Source organism: Eptesicus fuscus, chromosome 4 (assembly GCF_027574615.1).
Source record: "Eptesicus fuscus isolate TK198812 chromosome 4, DD_ASM_mEF_20220401, whole genome shotgun sequence".
Lineage (NCBI taxonomy): Eukaryota > Metazoa > Chordata > Mammalia > Chiroptera > Vespertilionidae > Eptesicus > Eptesicus fuscus.
Genome location: NC_072476.1, coordinates 70,882,869 through 70,902,851, shown reverse-complemented (window position 1 = coordinate 70,902,851; position 19,983 = coordinate 70,882,869). Strand labels below are relative to the sequence as shown.

Genomic DNA, 19,983 nt, shown 5'->3' with positions numbered 1-19,983 from the left:
GAAGGCTTGATCTGATGGGGAGAAAAGACATTGAAAAACTCTCCAAAACTACCTTGAAAGTTATCCTTCAAATTCCAGATAAGTTTCAAAAAAAAAAGTCCTAAATTGGTGGTGTTTTTTTCTCCTAAGCTAAAGGTGCCTACACCTTGTTATTGCAATAATCACACCAGGAAAAGTCCACATTTCGTAGATCTATGCAATGCCCATGGGGTGCACATAATGAACTTGAAATGTTGACTCACTCTGGACAGTAAAAAACACACACTAAAAAAAAAGGTTTTTAAAGAAGATACCTGATATCCTTATTATTAGATGAACTCAAGAAAGTGTAAAAGAAAGATAAGCAATTAACCAATGAACTGGTAAAAAGTTTCAGGTGACACCAGGGGATGAACAAATGAGATCAAGGAGATAAAGTTCAAAGAGGTGGAACAACAGGTCATTAATCACAGGGATCTGGGAAAATGCTCCCAGACTGAAGCAAAGGGAGAAAACATTCTGGAAGAAACCAGAGACGGTCATGAAAGCAGGTGCTTTTTAGTAGAAATGCTAGGCTACTCCCCTGAAGATTGCACCTCCAAATAAGAATTCAAGAGTTAATTTTTAAAATCCCTATCAAATTACAAAATAGTATTTGCTACTTTTACTGTCAAAAAGTTCTCTTTAGCAAAGTTTTAGGAGTAATATGAAAACGTGGAACACGACAGATTGATTGTCCAAAATAAAGACTGAAAGGGGCCACTATTTTAATTGCATAACCTCTGATGTGATGATTATTTTTTTAAGTAAAAAAAAAAAAAAAGACATAACCATACTAGAATAATGTAAGGGAACATTCATACTGGATATACATTGTTGTTTTTCAACCACAGAAGCTACAAAATTAATCATTAAACCTGTCCTTAATTACTTATCCAAAGTCTATTTGCCAAGAGAAAAAAAAGTAGCTAAAACATTTGGGAAATGTTGTTTAAAATCAACACAAGGCTTTCTTTCATTATGGGGTAATAAAAAATGATTCAACCTTTCTGCAGGTAGTCAACCTGTATGAAAATCCAAAATAGTTATACCCTGACTCAGTAGTTTAAATCCATTTACCGTATGAGATAATTAGACAGGTATAGTACAAGGATGTTTAATGGAGCATTATTCATAACAGGGAAATATTTCACCTATAAAAGATCAGTTAAATGAATCATACACATTCATACAATTTATTGACATGGAAAGACTACCACAATCTATAGAAATAAAATAAAACAATGCTTTATAATATGATCTCATGTACCTAAGGTTGTATGTACATATGCATGATGATCATAAAAAAATATGAGCAATAATTATCTTCAGTGCAGCTCAGATTCAGTTAAGGTTTTATTGCTTAATTATTGCAAAAAAAAAAAGTTTATGAATTGCTACAAGCCATCAAATAAATGGGAGGATGTATAAATTCTCCCAAGGTAGCAGTAGTTCTTAAAACCAAACGAAACATGCGGCGTTCATCAAGCAAGGGATACCAGTTCCTGCCCCAGAGCGGGCAGTCGATTGGGCCAGAGCACCGGTAACTGTACACTGTGTGGTCTGGCTCCAAGGACAGGGAAGAGCAGGGCAAGGTTAACGTGGGCTGAGGCACTAACAAAGTCTTTCAAAGTGGCACTCAGCCTGGCCTTCGAACTCCGGCCCTTGTTAGCTTCTACACCATGACAGAATCACCACCTGACCTTGGCCATGAGGCTTCTGGTCTCTGTTCTCAATCACTGATACACCAGAGCCTGAGGAGGAGGTGCTGGGCTGAGCCCCAGCCCCAGGAACCACACCAGAGACTGCAGTCAAGAGCATTTCAGGGGAAGCAGCCCATGTGAAGGCCCTAAGTGGGGCAGGAGCTTGGTGGCCGAGGATCAGAAAGGTCTCAGGGCTGGGGCAGAATGAGCTGGGGCTGCCGAGGCAACGGGACCACATCACACCGGTCCTGGTGTGTCTAGACAAGAAATCTAGACTTTACCTTATGTGCAACAGGCCAGGATTGGGAGATTTTAAGCAGGGAGTAGATGTAGTCTAATTTGCAGCCTAATTTATATTTTTAAGAATCCAGACAGCTGCTGTATATGGATGGTGTGGAAGCTCAAACTTAAAGTTGTACTAAAAATCTATTGTTAAAACTCAGAATGCACATGTGGCTCAGACAAGCTCTGAGAAAACACACACACACACACACACACACACACACACACACACACACGGTAGGTGCTTTACTCTTTAAAAGACCATGGACATTGTAAGATGCTCCTTTCTAGAGAGTGAATTTCTCTCAGAAACAAGAAAAATAACAATTTTTTTTTGTGTGTGTGGGGTGGGGGGGGGTTTCCTCCAAAAGGCAAAACAGAATAATAAGAAAAAATATGTTCTTTTATAGTAAAGAACAGTGCTTCCACTAGACATTTGGTTATAAATTAATGCAAAGTTAGCTGCCCATTGACAATGAAGCATTTCCCACTCTCTAATTACTATTTAAACTCTGATACTGTAAAAACATCTCCTCTCAGGTTAAAGAGAGTCTTTTTTAACTAGCTGAATAATGTTATGGAAATATAAAAGCCACCCTAGTCTTTTGCACAGCTTTCTCTTTAGAAATCCACAATAGGAAAATAGCCAGTAAAGCAAATAGTTAATAGTGGAGTATGATTTGCATCTTTTAGAAACGGAATGCACTGTCTAATCATCCCTCCAAAACTCTGAAAATATGAGTACTATTTATCTAGTGCCTTCTGTCAAACAGTTAGAGTCTTTACAAATAGCATCCTCATAATAACCCATAAAGAGAGGAGAGTCTGCTATAAAAGTTCATTGGGCATGAAAACTTGGCTCAGCTATTCACAGCTTGGTCCAAAAGCAATTATTAAAATTAATTTTTAACAGCAACAAAAATAATTTGGCTGAAAGAGTAAACTAATAAGCAGTCAAATGCTTACCCACGGCACATTTCCTCCACACAAAGGCTGCCAGTCCCTGCCCCAACACCCAGAACTACTTCTATGAAACCAGCCCCTGTAAGCCACAACGGCTCCGAGGCCTGGTGCCCGGGCCCGAATCGAAGGCACTGGACTCCACTTTCGAGCAGCATTTGGTCCTGCATTTAAAGTGCCCCTTGCCGAAACCGGTGTGGCTCAATGGACAGAGCGTCGGCCTGCGGACGGAAGGGTCCCAGGTTCGATTCCCGGTCAAGGGCACGTACCTTGGTTGCGGGCACATCCCCAGTGGGGGGCGTGCAGGAGGCAGCTGATGGATGTTTCTCTCTCATCAATGTTTCTAGCTTTCTATCCCTCTCCCTTCCTCTCTGTAAAAAATCAATAAAATATATTTAAAAAAAAAAAGTGCCCTTAAAGCTGGCACCAAAGGGGCTGGGGAGAGAGTGATTTCCTAATGAATTAAGGCTGAGCAAAGAGCCATCCTTCATAATGCATGTGGGATGGTCCACTAATTGCTCGAGGACAGACACACTCACCCCAGCCTCTCTCCTCTGAGCTCCACCACATGCACACCTGAGGATGGATGGGGTGGCTCCGTTTTAGGTTCTGAGTTTAAAAGCATTTGTGGGGAAAATATGCCTGGGCAGTCCTGGCCCTGAATCAGGTCTGGCCTCCCTCGATGCCCCTGGGCAGACCAGCCTGGCTTGCCTGGGCCCTTGCCAAAGAATCAGGACCACATCTAGCTGGCCCCTAGGAAAAAGGGTCTAATAGAAAAATGCTGCAAGACCAACTCTACCTACCTTCTACTCGCCAGCGACTCTCCTTTCATCGCCAGTGGGTCTCAGGAGGAAGGGCAAAGTCAGAAAGCTTGTTCTTACCAAACTCTTACCAGAGTGTCTGAGCCTCTGGGTAAAACCCACTCATTTTAAGGAGAAATAATCTACTTTCTAGCTCCACCTCTAGAATTAGAAAAGCAGTCCTAAATCAGACGATTACAATTGTTTCTCACACGATTGGGCACCCAAACATAGTTCCTATTGCAAGATTCGATCCATTTCATTGTAAGTCTCTAAGAAAAACTATAAAATCTTTTCATTATATTTGAACTTAAAATTGTAGTAAAACCCATATTGGCTCTGTAAATATAAAAATACAAGCATCCATATAACTCCTGTTTAGGAAAAGAAAAAAATAAGTCTAAAAGGTTAAGAAACAGGGAGAAGGCCTTAAGATCCTTTCGATATTTTATAAGAAGTAGCTATTGAATATTCAAAACATGCCAAGTATTGCTCTAATCCACTTGATCATCACAAAAACCTACGAGGTGTTATTAACCCCAATTTATAGATGAGGGACTGAAGCAAAGGGACTTCAAGTAGCTTCCCAAAGTTCACCCAGCCGGTAAATGTTAAGAGCTGGTTTCAAAAGCAGGCAGCCTGGCCTTTTAACTACCAACTGACTGTAGAGCTGGTTTTATCTTAGCAAGTTAGTTTATAAATCAAGGTTCAAGACTCTTTCTCCACCATAAATTGCATAAGAGCCTCTGACTTGTATCTCCAATGCGGGTAGTATTACATTTCAGGAGTGATGCCTACACAGGCATTTAGGATTCCTGGTCCCTATTCCCTAAAAGCCTTTGGGCAGACTAATCTCCCTCCCACATCCAACCCCCTTCTCCCTCTAAGTGGTGGAGGAGGGAGGGGCAGAGGGGAGGGTCAGCCCAGCCCCAGTTGAGTAAACAGAAAAGGACATCAAGAACATTTAAACAAGAAGTAGCTGTTAAAAAGCAAAGGCAGATGAAATAAAATAAAAAAAAGAAAAGAAAGGAGAGACAAAGGGAAGACACATCCCAGATTTCCTACCGTTTTCTGCATTGCTAAACTGGTAATGAGACTAAAACTCCAGCAGCTAATAGAAAACTGTTTTCTAAAAACAAATCCATATATGGTAGGCATTCTTAATCTGTTCTTTCATAAACTCTAAACCCCAGATTTCAAATTAATTTAGGACCTCCCAGACAATCTTCAATGCACACATCAGTTCTCTTGATAGGAGTGTGGTGAGATGCCCTTCCCTTTATCCAGCCTAATCTAAAAGAACAGATTGTCCCAAAATTTAAAAAAAAAAAAAAAATCAAATTCGGATTCAATACCTGGTGCTACAATGAATAAGAACCTATATTCTGACACAAGGGGATCACTCATTTGTTTCTAAAAATATAAACAACCAAGGTCAAGCTGATGGACATGCAAGAGATACAACACCCACTCTCCTCCCTCAGTCCACCCCCTCTTCCCCACCATCCGAAGGGGTGTCTGGAAAGACCATCCAAAGGCGACTCCCCTCGATGACTTTGCAAAGCTGCTGCCAGGACGTGGGATTTGAAGTGCCCAATGGTGCTCATGCTCTCAAGACCAGGAAACCGTACAAAACAGTCACACTGTCTCCTCCACCACCCACTACCTACTCCCTACTCCCGCTCCTCGGCTATCTAGTCTTCCCTTCCTCTTTCTCCCATCCCCTTGGCAAATCCAAACCACGCTTCCTAGATGAACTTTGTGACCACCCTGACTGAATCGCTACTGAGCACACTTTACACAAAAATCACAAAGCCAAGCAAAGGACTTGGGCAAGATTCCCAAGGCAGCCACACCCCAATTTCAGAGCCATGCCAACAGCTGCTCAGCCTCCTTCATCCCTGGTCTGTGGCCGGGCCTGCCCCAGGGAGAAAGGACCGCGTGCTAAAAGGGACACATGTGGGTGACCCTCCCAGCTCACCCTAAGAAGCCTCATTTTCACTGGCTGTTCCTCACAGCCTCTCCTTGCAATATTACAGCTGATAGTTCCTGATATTAGTCCGACTATTCTCCCTGACATCAGCATTCACAGTGACACCCTGCGGGCCCATACCCCCGGCAACCGGGACTTGTTTGTATGTCTGCACCCATCTGCAAAAAGTCGGCTTTCCCAGCTCACCTGCCCTAATTTAGGAGAAATGACCCTGCCTGTGGGCGGTTAGTTCTGACTTTCCTGAAGCAAACCCTGGCGTCTTCATGCAGACCTCAAAGTCCAAAATGTCACGACTCTCTTTTGATGATGCATACTATGTTACTTCTAGGCTTTCTTAAAAGGGCCAGTGATTTCACATTTACAAAGTTGCTCATAGTTCTCATTTTCAAAAGAGATACCTTCAAAGAATTGTGTATTTTTCCTCCCTAACCAGCTCAGCTTAAGGATCAGTCATTCTGTGTTCATAAGCATCCCTATACCCAAAGTTTCAGTGATTACAACCTACACTTTAATGCTGTTCACTTCCAGGAGACGCACTTTTTAGAGTGCCCAAAACCCCAGCACTGTGTTTTAGGACAAGCTGACGTAATCTCTGAAGAATAACCACAAATCTCTGTCAAACTGTTGACTTCAGGGAGGGTCCAAAGCACTGCCCGGGGACAGGAGAGCAATAATCTGGGATAAGGTACCACAGGAAGGCAAGGACTCTGACCCTTATCCCCACATGCAACCAGAGTGACTTCACTTTTATTTGTTTAATAGTTGTTACTAAGCACTGTTTATTAAAATTAAAATATTTGTTCATAGTTTAATAGACGTGGGAGAGGCATTAAAGTCAGCGGGTGAGGCAAAACATGTGCAAGGTCATGACTACCCTTCACGAGTTCTTTAGAAAGACCAACAAACCATCTCTCGAGAAGTTTCTAGGGCAGATTCCTGAGGTGGAGCGCTAGACAAAGTGGTTGATTTATTTTTCAGGGGTCACTTAAACCAACACCTTTCTATAGGGCCTCACATTTTGTGGGTCAGGAATTTGGGCAAGAAGCAGCGGGCGAAGCTCTGTCCCCACTGGCAGTGGCAGAGTTCACTAGGGGGCGTCAGTGGGGGGGGGGGGCTGGTCTGGAGGACCCGAGATGGTTCACTCACATGCCAGTGGGGAGGCTGGAGGCTGGGTTCGGCTGATGGCCGCAGGGTGGACATCGTACATGGCAGCTCTGGGCGTGAAGGGCAAGGTGGAAACTGCATGGTCTCTTAAGACCTTGCCTTGGAAGTCACATGCTGACACTTTTTCTCATTCTCCACTGGTCAGAGTGGGCACCGGCCCACCCGGATTCCAGGAGAGGAACTTTGTTTTAAAATCCAGAACCTCCCCAGCCATACTGGATGAAAAGTAATACAGACACTCTGATAAATATACTTCGCACGGAGCCGGGAACATTACATTCAGAATTGCCTGTTTCAAGACACCAAGCCTGAGAGAAAGGAACCCAGTGACTGCCCTTCAGAACACTGGTCAGAACAGTGAGGAAACAGCCTCAGGTATCAGCCAGGCTCAGCAAACAGACTTGGAGCTTAGAAATTGGTCATGCGCCCCACCATTCCCAAGAAGTTCTGAACTGACGAGGCAAGGATTTGTGTACAAGGACCAGTCACTTTTACAGCTCTGGCCTTTGGAAAGAAACCTCTTGGAGAGGTTTCACAGAGGTACCCCTCCCCACCCCCTCACCCCCGCCGCTCCCCCTCCTACTCCCAGGAATAAAACCTTAAAGCCCGTTGTCTCTGAGCTATCCTTTGCAATTTACACTCACTGTGCCTCCGAGTTTTTATTTTCTTTTATTCACTCACTCACACTCAGTAAGGCAAGATGATGTATGAGAGGACCTGGAACCAATGTCACCTGAGGGAACAGAGATTGAAAAGTGCCTCATCTTGTTAGACATGAGCAGAGCGAGGACAGGACGATGGGCCAGGTATAGAAACTCACCAGGGCAGAAAGCCCCGGATGCCTAGCGGGGGCAAAACTAGGAACACAAGAACCTCACCCCCAGGGGAACCTATCCCCCCCTAGCATATCACTGGTCATGCGGTTTGGACCCTTGATCTTTCATATCGCTGGTCAGGTGGTTTAGACCCCCTGACCTATTCTCCCTAAAGATAGCATTTAGGTCTCAGTTGTATTTCAGCTCCAGGCCCAGAAAAGCAGCAAAACCAGACAAGTGACACTGTAGGTGCCTCAGGACCAGCTACATGGACTAATGATCCCCTGTCCTGACACTGACCAATCAGTGGAGACGAAGACCCTGAAAGCTGATGAATATTCTATTAAGATCCTCCCAAGACCTCCCCTAACATGTCCACCTGCAAGAGAGAGAGAAATACACTCAGGACAAAGGACCGAAGGTTTGCTCTCCCTCCAAGGAGCACACCCATGCCATCCCCCACAGGCACGTATCCCCCAACCTCTAAGGGACCCCATGAGACTTACAACCAGGGGAGCACTGGGCGGCAGCAGCTCATCCCTGGCTAACTCCATGAACCTGTCTCCAAGGCCCCTTTTCTCTGACTTCCCAGTGAACTAAAGCATCCCAGCCATTGCCTCTCTCAACTGGCCCGCTCCTCATTCGGAGTGTATCTTTAATAAACCTCACTTTGCTTTACTTTCATTTTTCGTTGACCTTAATATCTTTTTTGCTTCGACAAGAGGAAATGAGGTCCCAGCTGGTAACCCCCAATCGGTAACAATCTCACTCTCTAAGGCAGTGGTTCAAGGCCAAGATGATTTTGCCCTTCCCATCACCCTTCCCTCAGTCGTCAGAGTACATGTGGCAAGGTCTGGAGCCATTCTGGATGGTCACACCTGGGGGAGGGGAGTTCTACTGGCATCTTGTCAGTAGAGACCAAGGATTCAGCTAAACAGCCTACGACGCACAGGACAGGCCCCAACAAAGAATTACTCGGCACAAAATGTCAGTAACACCAAGGCTGAGAAACGCTGCTATAACTGAGCAGACACTATGTTCGTCTCCCTATTTTTGAACAACACACGTAAAGTTGAATCTCTATATTTAAATGCACATAACGCTATGGCTCCACTGGAATATCTCACTTTAAAAGAGGAGATCTCCTAAAAGTCTGAAAAATCATCATTCTCATCACGAAACCATCCTTTACCTTAATTTTAAGAGTCACTTTTAATTTAGATGGCCCAGTCACATCAGTAATACTAAACGCAAACAAAACACATAAACAAAACAAATAGAGGATTCGGTCCTCAGTGGCTCCCAGCCATGTGCTCTGGTCTTTTGTTTCTCAAAATAATGAGCTGAAATGCTTATGCACGGATGCAAGCAAAGCCAGGTTACAGGGGGACAGGGACTCTCACTGCAGGCTCTTCCATCTGTCCTCTCCCAGCAGGAGAACAATCGCAGCAATGACACACAGTGGCCTACTCTGACCAGACACCCTGTCCTCGGCCACCTGCCCCCAAGACAGCCCAGATGCCTGCCCACATGTCCATGGAGTTTCATCCTTCCCTGCAGGAGCATTCTCACGTGCCCTGCTGGTGGTGGTGGTCACACGTTGGTTTATCCTTACAAACCCAAAGCTGACCACTCACCAGACAGAAAACACCATTTATAAACTCTCCTGGAGTTCACCTTTGGGGACCTCCTAATGATCATTTTTATTGGGTCTCTTCCACCACAAATTTGTAAAGCTATTTCCTAGATCTAACATTAATTGCTATTTTCCTCTTAAAATAAGGTCTCAACAACACCAGTACATGGCACATAAAACCACAATTCCCTCAGTGAAATAAATTACATTGCTGGGTTGGTGCTAAGGACTGGTAGCAGGCAGGGCCTGTTAATGGTGTGTGATGGGTTGCCATTCTCCCAGGACAAACATAAACACTTTCCATACAATTTTTTTTGGCTTTGCACCCCCTTTGCAACGAAGATTTTACCCCAGGAGGTATCGTAGCTGTCCTACAGAGCAGATCACCACTGAGAATGGCCTTCATTTGTTAGGCTTTCTTCCCAAGAAACACCTCCTTATAAATCTGAGCACAGGACTAATTTAATCTTAAGTGTGTCAAAACACACACTCTAGAACTCCTCTGATCCTAAAGGCAAAGGAAGCCCTGAGAAATACCAGTTTGCAGACGCTGTCTGCTACAGAGGAAGGGTAAACACAGGAGGCTCAGTCGGCAGCAACTGTGATATAAAGAGATGCCCCAAAACAACTACAAAAATGTATTGAGCCCCTCAGCCCCCCAGCAATAATTCAGGAGACTTCCAGAAGTTATTGGATTACTTAAATCGACTTGCTCCTTTGGTAATAGTGGTGATTAATGACCACTTACTGTGCCCCAGGTACACCTTACATAGGTTTTGTCATTTCATAGAACAATTCTAGAAAGTGGGTATGATCATCCCCATTTTACAGATGAGAAAACTAAGGCCTGGAGACTAGTAATTTGACTAAGATCATAGATCCTGAGTGTGGGGAGCAGGGCTGGAACCAGGCCTGCCTAACTCAAGGCTGGGTCTTCCCCACCATAGCTCCTGCCTGAACACGGAGTCCCTTCCACCTGCGGCAAAATGGGGCTGAAAAGGGCCGTCTCTCAAACACTCCCTTCTCCAAAGAGCCCGACCTCTAGCTCTCTAATGCTAACTGGTTCAAATATGTCAACAGGCAGCCCAGTCACCAAACGAAATCCAATCCTGTGTATTTAATCATTAACATGTTTAGGCCACAGACAATGCATGCTCTTTAGACTCAGGGTGAGCTGGGTTAGCCTGTTAGGTACAACTGGGCTTCAGAAAGGGCCAGAAGGCACGGCTGAGACACCCTTGGAGCCTGGCCATCCTCTGGAAGAAGAGCTTGGTCCTCTCATGAAGACCCTATGGTTCTGGCCCTGCAAGTGGAGCGATTAAACTGGGGTGATCATCAGAGATTCAATCCCGGTTCTGGGGGAAGAGCACCGCAGGGGAGGACACCATCGAGAGAAGACACAGAAGGTATAGATGGAAGGAAAGACCGACAGGGCACATCAAACACCTCTCTGGTTTGTGTTGTAAAATCAGGAGCAAGATGCTTCCAAAATAACCACAAACTTTGAGTTTGATACTCCTACTCCCCATAAAACTATACTTACATGATTTATACCTTATTTGAGGAATAACTAATGAATGCACATATACTATTTCATTTTGCAATAAGAAAATCACAAATATGAACCAATCTTCTAACATATTGTATAGCAAGCTGGAACCCTCTGAATACAGAATTCTGTTACATTTCAGCTTTTAATTTTGTAAACACGAACACTGTTATATAAGTCTCCAAGAACATTCTACAGTCCCCCATAGATTGCTTAAAAAACACAAAACTACTGAATTGAAACTCTGTCACATGCAACACAGTAAGTAAACAAATAAACAAAAAGTGTACCTTCCTCAAGAGACGATGCGAAATGCTTCTCCACTAAAAGGTTTGCTTCCTAAATTACCCTGCACAAAAGCTCCAGGCTCGTAGCTGGGAAGTCAGACACGCCCACCTCCCTTTTGTTTGTACTTTCAAGAAACCTGAAGAAAATAATCAGATTCTCCCCACATGTAAATGAATTCAAGAAACCAGATTTTCCAAATATGCTTCTTATCAACACACACGTTTTCTTAAAAATTAAACTTGTTTCTCATTTGCATGGTTTTGCACACAGAATATTTGGGGTTCAAGTAAAATATTTACTCCTCACTTCCAAAGAGCTATGCTAGAGCCTTACAACAGGACAGGCTCACTAATGACACCAGGGCCAAGGAGCAGTGCCCATGAGCAGCTCACACTCAACCGTGAGGGCACTAGCACAAATCACTTCCCAAGGCCCGGTTTTCACTGAAAACGAGGTGTGATCAATGCCACTGTGCAAGACTAAGTTGACTCTTTTTATTCGAATCTGAAGCAATGGCAATCTTTCCTCCTGCTGCTCCAGAGACCTGGACACCCACCTCTGGCCCACGGAACGCCTGCCAGCTTTCGGTCAATAAGCCCTGTGATCTTTAAAGCAGAGCAGAAGCCAATAACCCAGCCGGTTCTTTCTGTAGTCATCAATCAGAGTTAGCCTGCAGCTGTCTTAAGCCCCAGCAGGAGATGGGATGTCCGCTGTGCATTTCCTGGAGAGAGGCAAGGAGACGTCGTACTAAGTCAGTATCTGCAGAGGTCAGGTGAACCGGCGAGAGGCATTGTTGGGAGGAATGGATTTCCAGAAGGAAATGGGTTTTCTCCCGGAGAAAACCCATTTTTTAAACTGAAAATTCCAACTGAAATAGCCCGTTGCTATGGGTTCCAGAGGAAGCACCCTCATCCCTGGACCTCAAGGCCAGGTGGCGACGTCGAAAGGTCAATTTAAAGAGATACACACCCCCAGCCAGGGCCAGAGTGGGCGGATGAAACCCCAAGCCGCAAGTAATGACACCTCTTACTGTTTGTGAAGCTAAACAAAATTTCTTGACCTTACAAATTCTCTTAGCAACTTTTCATCTTGAATTAAAGTCCTGTAAAATTCTAATTTTTAAAACTCCTTTGTAATGACAAATCTTTTTTGGGAAGTAACTGAGAAGTTAAATGGGGAGATAATTTAATTCTTCTCCTCACCAGCCTAGAAGCAGCAGCGTGGCTGACCATTGGGGTTCCTTAGCACAGCACACGGCACGACCCGGTCTCCTTGGCTGAGGCTGCTGACAGCCGGGCTGCAATTTTCCAAATGAGATTGGGCAGTGGTGGAGATCCTGATTCACTGGCTAAGGGCATCTCTCCATCAGTGTGGAGAACTGGGTCCTCCTCACCTTCCAGTTACATCCACAGCATCTTCCACACACAGATTGCCAGTCCGATGAGCTGCAGATGGCACGTCCCTCTGGGCCACGGTAGGGGAGTTGGGGCCCCAGCCGTTGGGAAAGGGGCAACGTCAAGCCTGTTTGCTCCACAGTTGTCTTGATTCATCCAAGGCTGAGTGATTGGGGCCATCAGCTCTCCACAGCCCGGGCTCTGCCCACCTGCAGGGGCACCACTGACCCAGACCCTCGTATGGCAGCCCTGCCTCCCACCCATTCCCCACGCCTGAGGAAGCCTGTCTCCCCAACCATTTTAAAGGATCATGTAATCTTGCTGCATCTCAGTTTCCTAATCTATTTGTAATCCCAAGAAAGCCTCCAGTACACAAAAGCCACTTGGCACCACTCTTCCAGACTTTCCAGCCCATAAAAACATCTCAAAGAGCACTGGCTGAGGAGTCAGAAGTCACATCTTCATGCGTATCCCCCGTGCACATAACAAGGGCATAGTAAGCTAATACAGGCCAGGGGCCAAAGGCATGAAGGTCAATAAACAAGACAGACCAGGGTCCCTGCCCTCGTGGGGTTTAATCCAGTCATTTAGTGTCATTAACTGAAAGTAAGGGCTTGGACAGGAAGCTCTTTCACATGCCTCCCAGCTCACCTATGCTCCGCTCTGCGTTTGGTGCCAAGAGGGGACCGAAGCATTCTGGAATGTTCTACTTCCCTGAACAGATGCTATTTTTACTCCACATACGTATAGCTCGGGCTGCACATGTGTGACTTATATCTATTCTGCCAAGCATAAACAACTCATTTTCATCCCCGTGTTTATTAGACTAAGTGGAGCCCTCATCTAGAAGGCCCACGGGCAGGCCCAGCTCAGGCCGATTGGCACAGGGACCCTCCCAGCCCTATTCCTTCCACGTGGAGGAAATCTGGTTCCTTCAGATCAAAACTACAGAAAAACAGAAGCAGGGCCGCCAAGGCTTCCTCACATGTTGCCTGGGTTTGTTTATTTCTTCTTCATCAACTCACATCATTTCTGACACTGCATTTCAACTTCCAGGACACAGCTAGGGAGAAAAGCTTTTAAGAGGCACTGAAGTACAGCCAACTCCTGATTAGCCACAGTAATGAAGGAAAGGCAGAGCACAGGGCCAAGGCGAGAGGGCCCTCGCCTCGGAGCATCGCCGGGCAGAGAAGCGTTAGTGAGCACGTGAAATCGGCCCCTCCCAGCCCTCCTCCCCACCACCAATTCCTCTCAGATAACACTTCAGGAAAGCACGTGGCTGGAGTTTCACCTTCTGGGAGTTCCCAATGGCACCACATCAACAGAAAGGGAGACGGCTACGTCCCCACCATCCACTTGTACAGGGAAATACCAGCCCTTGAACCAATGAGGGGAATAGGTTTTTATAAGAACGACACAAACCGAAGTTATGATTAAATGCACTTAGTGGTGGTTAAGGATTTTAGTAGCACATCTTAATAGTTTTCTTTTTCTTTTTTTTTTTTAATCAGAGCTAAGTTCACAAATACTAGGCAGTACTTTATGCAGTCCAGAGGGAGATGCTGGAGACTGGAAAGCAATCAGACATGAGAGAGTCAGCGTGCATGCTGATGGGTCTGGAACAGGCTGGGCCCAGAAATACACCAGCAGGAGGCAGCGATGTGCACCGCTGATGCCTCTGACCTTTCTGATCACAGGCCCAGGCTCTCCAGAAGTAGCTCAACACTTTGCCTATGGCTGATTCTGACATACAAAGAGCCTTCCATCCACCGTCTCGTCTCCCCCAACTCCCACCTCACCTGCCCTGCCCACCTTGATCACTTTTCTCCCTTCATAAGGCAGACGGGCATGCTGCTCCGGGGAATGGTGCCTGCTGCTGGCTGGTCCAGGGAACTATCCATTCAACACACTTCCTCTCTCTTCTCTTGGAGGACACTTTATCATTCACTTCCTCCTCCTCTTTGCTCCGTTTCTTCTAATTATGATCACTGAGGACTTAATTTGAAAAAAAAGTCCGGAGACAGAATCCCAGAGCCCCCTTCCCTACTGGCAAGACCCAAAGCAAGTGGAACCTTTCCGGGCTGTCCTCTCTTCTCTGTAAACGTGGGCAGAAATACCTGCCCACCCAGCAGGGCTCTGATGAGGCGGCAGAAACGAACATGCGCTGTGAACAGAACAGCGCCAAACAGAAGGCACAGCCCTCACCATTCTGTTAACTCCCCACCACGTGGTTTAACACTTCGCACACGGCTCGGCTCAAAGGAATCTGATGACCATCACGCGCCAAATAAATCACGTCAACAACAGATGACAGCAAGCCTCCCTCAGACGTGAGACACCACCCCAACTTGCAGAGGGCTCTCTGGTCTGGCGGATTTCTTCATTTTTGGGGTGAATGCATGTTCTTGAGTAACTGGCAGAGTGGTGTGGCAGGACCGATAGCCGTCTCTGTAAGGCCCTCACTCTCCATTAGGGCAGGAGCAACTCCATGTTCCTGACCGCAGTGCCTAAGCGATCCGTGTGCCTCCCCACGCCTCCCGGGTGCTATGGAAATCTGTTCCAAGTTTACCAAGAAGGAAGTGGCCAGCCCAACCCCTCTGAGGCTCGGCTGCAACCCCAAAGGCCATCTCGCTGTGATATGTGATAAAGATCTCAAAGGAGCTAATGAAATTATCTCCTCTGCCTTTATTCCTCGGTAACAACCACAAAATTAGATGAAATGACCCCCTGATCCTCTCATTTAAGGCCGATTTTATTACCTACAACCCCAATTCTCTGTCTTTGAAACGGATATGAGACCCTGAAGACCCGCAGGCCAATGGGATTAGTAATTGCAGGCTTCTCCCTGCAGGCCGGTTCCAGGCGGTTCCCCAGAGGGCGCTTCTCTTTCCCCGGGTGGGGTCACAGTCAGTTCAATCTTCATGCTTCAGAGACGTCCCTTTGAACAAGATCAAATGTTTCCCCACCCAGCCTGGTGCTCCGCTCAAAGGAGCAGCAGCCCCTTCTCACTCCGAGCATTAACGTCAGCTCAGCCAGAAAGCAAGCGAGCGGAGGTCACTGATTAATTGTCCACCAGGCTGAACCCAGGCCCTCCAACCAGCACCTTGGGAGGGCTGGTCACCCTCATAAAAAGTCACTGCACTTTGAACCCAGGAGCAAGGAGAATGGGAGCTGTTTCCCCAGCCTGCTGGGAGCTCCGGCTGTTTGCTTTCTTTTGCAGGTTGTCACCAGCAAGGGTGGGAGGCTTCTCTGCGGCAACCCCAGGCAGGCAGAGAGAATGCAGGCGAGGTGAGCACGGGGCTGCCCACCAGGAGATAAAGGGGAGGAACCATAAGCACCAGTGGGGTGGGTCTACAGGGAGCCGGCTTCCTTCGGCTTTCCAGAGGAACCTGAGAGAACAGAATTCTGGAAGCCTCAGAAACTCCTCCATGTCAGGAATGCTAGAGAGAAAAGGAATCATGTAACACGAAGGGTATTTGCTCATTGTCATTAAAAGAAGTGGAAGAGGAAGTTTTTTTCACTCTCTTCAGCCTATTTGGAGAAATTACTTATTCGCTAGTCATCCAATGGCTTCCTTCCAACCCAGGCCCATAACTGTAAAAAGATGCAAAGGAATAGAAAACAGTCCTTTCTTAACTGAAAGAGGACGTGAGAGGGACCACCACAACACCTCCAAACCTTCCGTAAAGCAAAAGTCAAAGGTATTCCATTTAAAGCCAACTTTTCCTGGAAACAGGAACTTGAAGGTTTTCTTTCAAACCAGTAAAACATAGTGTATGGGACACACCAGCCAGCCAATCACGTTATGCATTGGCTATGCTCCGGAAACGGAAAAAGGCAAACGCCTCCCAGAGATGTCAACACCTGGGGGCAGCTTCACAGGCCTATTTGGGAGACTTTACTTCTGTCAGAAGAAGAGAAAGGTTTCCCTGAAAACACCAAAGACACCTGCGTGGTATGTGCCATTTCTTTCTTTAGAGAAAGAGAGAGAGAGAGAGTGTGTGTGTGTGTGTGTGTGTGTGTGTGTGTGTGTGTGTCTGTCTGTCACCAACTGCAGTCTGCATTTCAGCAATAACGGAAATCACCAGTCAGAGATCAGTGTATTAAATGGCACTGGAGTCTGAGACCAGCAGACCAATTGCTGTGTCCACTAGTTGCCTTTGCTCTGATGGTTCTCAAATGTCTACCCTGGACGCAAGGGGCCCAAGGGGGACAGTGTCTTTGGATCAAAGCCAGCCCTCCAAAGCAGCTAATTACACACCCAGCCCCTTACACAGCCCACTGCGGAGGCACTAGCAGCCCCATCCTTAGAACAGTGACCATTTCATTGCGTGAAAGAAGAGCACCACCTTAGAAGTCCAAAACACAAACTCTAGAAGCTCTAAGGAAATTCAGGAACGATATCGCTTCTTGGCCTCTCTGACTCGGATGATGTGGGGCCGTCAGGACTCCACTGCAGAGCCGTGTGGCGTGTGCTGAGTGCACCGCTGCGAGCGAGAACCCCTGGGTGGAGGGGGACCAGCTGGATGAGTTGACCTAACTCATTTCCCCAACCTGACTAGAACTGTATTCTAAAATGGGAGGCACTGTGACAGCGCTCTCCCACAGGCTCAGCGAGTTGCTAATTCGTGCTCCTTGCTAAGCACTCCCCTCGTGTTCGTCAGCGTGCAGACCAGACAGGCAACCGCCACCCTGCATTCAGTTTCTGCACAGGTGGCGCAACACCAGACAGTTAGCAATCCCTCAAATCCCAAAACCCACCAAAAAGCTCAAACACACTCATATTTTAACATCTGGGCTTTTAAATTGCAATTCATTTTCTTAGTTTATTTTTCAAGTGTGACCGGCGAACTGACTCCATGGAGACTGGAAATTCCTGGGGAAAGCTAAAGTCCTCGCTCCATGTGAGCCCTAGGGAACTTGAAGAACATGAGCAGGGTCAGCTGAGAGTCAAATTTCTGCCTTGTCTCTCACTAAATGCCCCTCCCAGCAGCTGCACGACTGGGTCTGCACCCGGCAGAAGAACACATGGTTATGGGACTGCTTTCACCTGGGACCCGTTGGCTGGCGCCTCTGCTAGGCTGTGGAAAGCACATGCAGAAACCAAAAGATAACTTCTTTCTCTTTGCTCTCGTGCTGCACACACCTGAACCAAGCAACGGGAAAGGCTGAGTAACGGGCAGTGTTCATGGAAAAACGGGATAAGAAAGCAGGAGCAAAACCTCAAGACCACGTTCTCCTATGTGAAAGGGGTCTTTGGTTAGATTTAAGTGCCCTCCCTCCCCCGGCTTCCAGGAACTCCGGCACCCACCAGTTTCTGAAAGGGACCCAGGCCCCTTCTGGCTCCAACATTCAAGTGAAACACCACCCGGGAGGGGTAGCTAGACCCAAGCCACAGGATGAAGCAAAATGGTGTCAAGCCAATGAGCACAACTCGCAAAGAACCCAACGTATAAGACGTATGGGGAAAACGGAAATGCACTGATTTAAAAGGTTTTTGTTAAAATGACTTTAAACCTAAACTGTGTTTTAAAACAAATGCTCAAGCCACTCAGAAATACTTTTATTTCCTCTGGGTGGTTAACTGGGAACGTCTATTGCTTGCTCCCTTACAGCCTATACCTTTAGATCCATGTTCAGTCCTAGGGCGGACCAGCTCCCAGGGTCTGGCTGGCAGATGTCTCACCCAGGGCAGCCAAGAGGGCTGGGTGCTCAGGGCCGCAGGTTGTCACTTAACACATGACTGATCCCTCCCAGCATCACTTACTGCTCAAGAGGAAAACAATGGCACAACAACCCCTGACATCTTTTCAATGGGGGCAAGAATCCACACTCCTACTGACTGACTATATTATGATAAATTCTCAATTAAGCGTGGTAATGTGAGCAAACAGCCATGTAATTAACCCAGAAAGGCACTCTACAAATCATTTCACGGGTTTAGGAATACATTATGATTTTTTTTTTTTTGTACCACAGTTTAGTTTACTGGGGCATTCTCTCCCCCCCTCAGACTAACGTTCATTCATTTATTGAAAGTCTGTTCCTTGCCAGCCACCATGGTGGGTGGGAGCTGGCAGCAAAAGGAACTGCACAGACTAGAGGAAAGAGGCGTGCACAAACCGGCACGGAAAGCTCACCATGGCCAGTGCAGCCTGTGGCGTGAGCAGAGAAGCAGACAGTTTGATACATAACAAGTGAAATTGGGGCAAGGTCTTCACGAGGAAAAGGATTCTAACGCACCTATTCAGATGGCGGGGAGAGGGTGTCCAGCACCAAGGAAGAGCAGTGGGTGATAAGAAGGCCAGCCATGCCCAGGAGAAAGCCAGCCGGGTAAACCTCTTCACCCGGTAACTGCCCACAGGGGCAGGGACCACCTGACCCGTTCCCGAGAGGGGATGCTGCCCTAAAAATGTAAGCATTTTCTTTTAAATGAATGAGGACTTTGGGTGGTGATCAGAGTGTTCCCACAACCAACCCGAGCACGAGGAGGACCCGGAGGCAACCCTTACCTGTGGAGAAGGAGCTGCTTAAGGAGAGGCACAGCGGGGCCGGCGGTGAACTCAGGCGTCTCTTCCCAGTTCACCTGAAAAACAACAGGAGAGGGCCGTATTTGTTAACATGGAGCAGCCAGCCTTTTATCAGTCCCCGTGGAAACCCGTAGGCCGCGCCTCCATGCCTCGGGCTCTTTGGTGTCAGAGCAGAAAGCCTGGCCAGGTTAAGGGCTTGGGTCAAAGAGCCCCGGGCGAGGATGCTCGTGCTCTAACTCAGCAGCAGGGTGGCTGAGCCAGGCCCTTACATTACACCTGCGCCCGGTTCCTCCCCTGGTTCCTCCCCTGCAACAGCCTCCTCACAGAGTGCTTCCGCAGGCGTCCAGCTGACAGAAGCCACGCCACGCCCGCAGTCACATGAATGGGACACGTTCCCTGCTCAGGGACAGTCCGGGAGACAGAGGCGAAGAGGTGGTGAGCAGGCCTGGAGGCCGCTGCCAGGAGCTGAGGTGAGGAAAATGCAGGTGAGGAGCGAGGAGCCTTTGGAGAGGCCCGAGGCAGCTGGGAGCTCCTGGAAGCTGAGTGTGTGCGTGGCTGGAGAGAGAAGCATGCCCGGAGGCACACTTTCTAAGTGCCACGGGGTCTCGGGAGAGCACGCCCTCGTCCTCAAAACCGCCTGGGAAAAGCCTCTCGGGGGAGGAAGGAAGGTTTCTGCCGCTGGCCAAGTCCCCTTGTAAGCAGGGAGAAACAGGGTCATTTCCCGAGCTTGTCTCGCAAAATGAAATAGACGAAATGAAAGAGTAAAATAATCCCAAGTGCAATGATGGTGTTTAACCTTAATTTTCATATACAAATCACCTGGCTTTTCAGTTCAACTGTGCAAGTGTATG

General features: G+C 47.0%; 1 protein-coding gene across 1 annotated transcript in view; it reads right to left on the bottom strand.

Moving 5' to 3' along the window:
* The window catches only part of LHFPL2 (LHFPL tetraspan subfamily member 2), a 133,993-nt gene extending 114,818 nt beyond the window's left edge, over positions 1-19,175 (bottom strand). Inside the window, exon 1 of the mRNA XM_008161969.3 lies at positions 19,115-19,175. The gene's annotated coding sequence lies outside the window, so the exon portion shown is untranslated. The remainder of the gene's footprint in view (positions 1-19,114) is intronic.
* Positions 19,176-19,983: the final 808 nt, after the last annotated feature.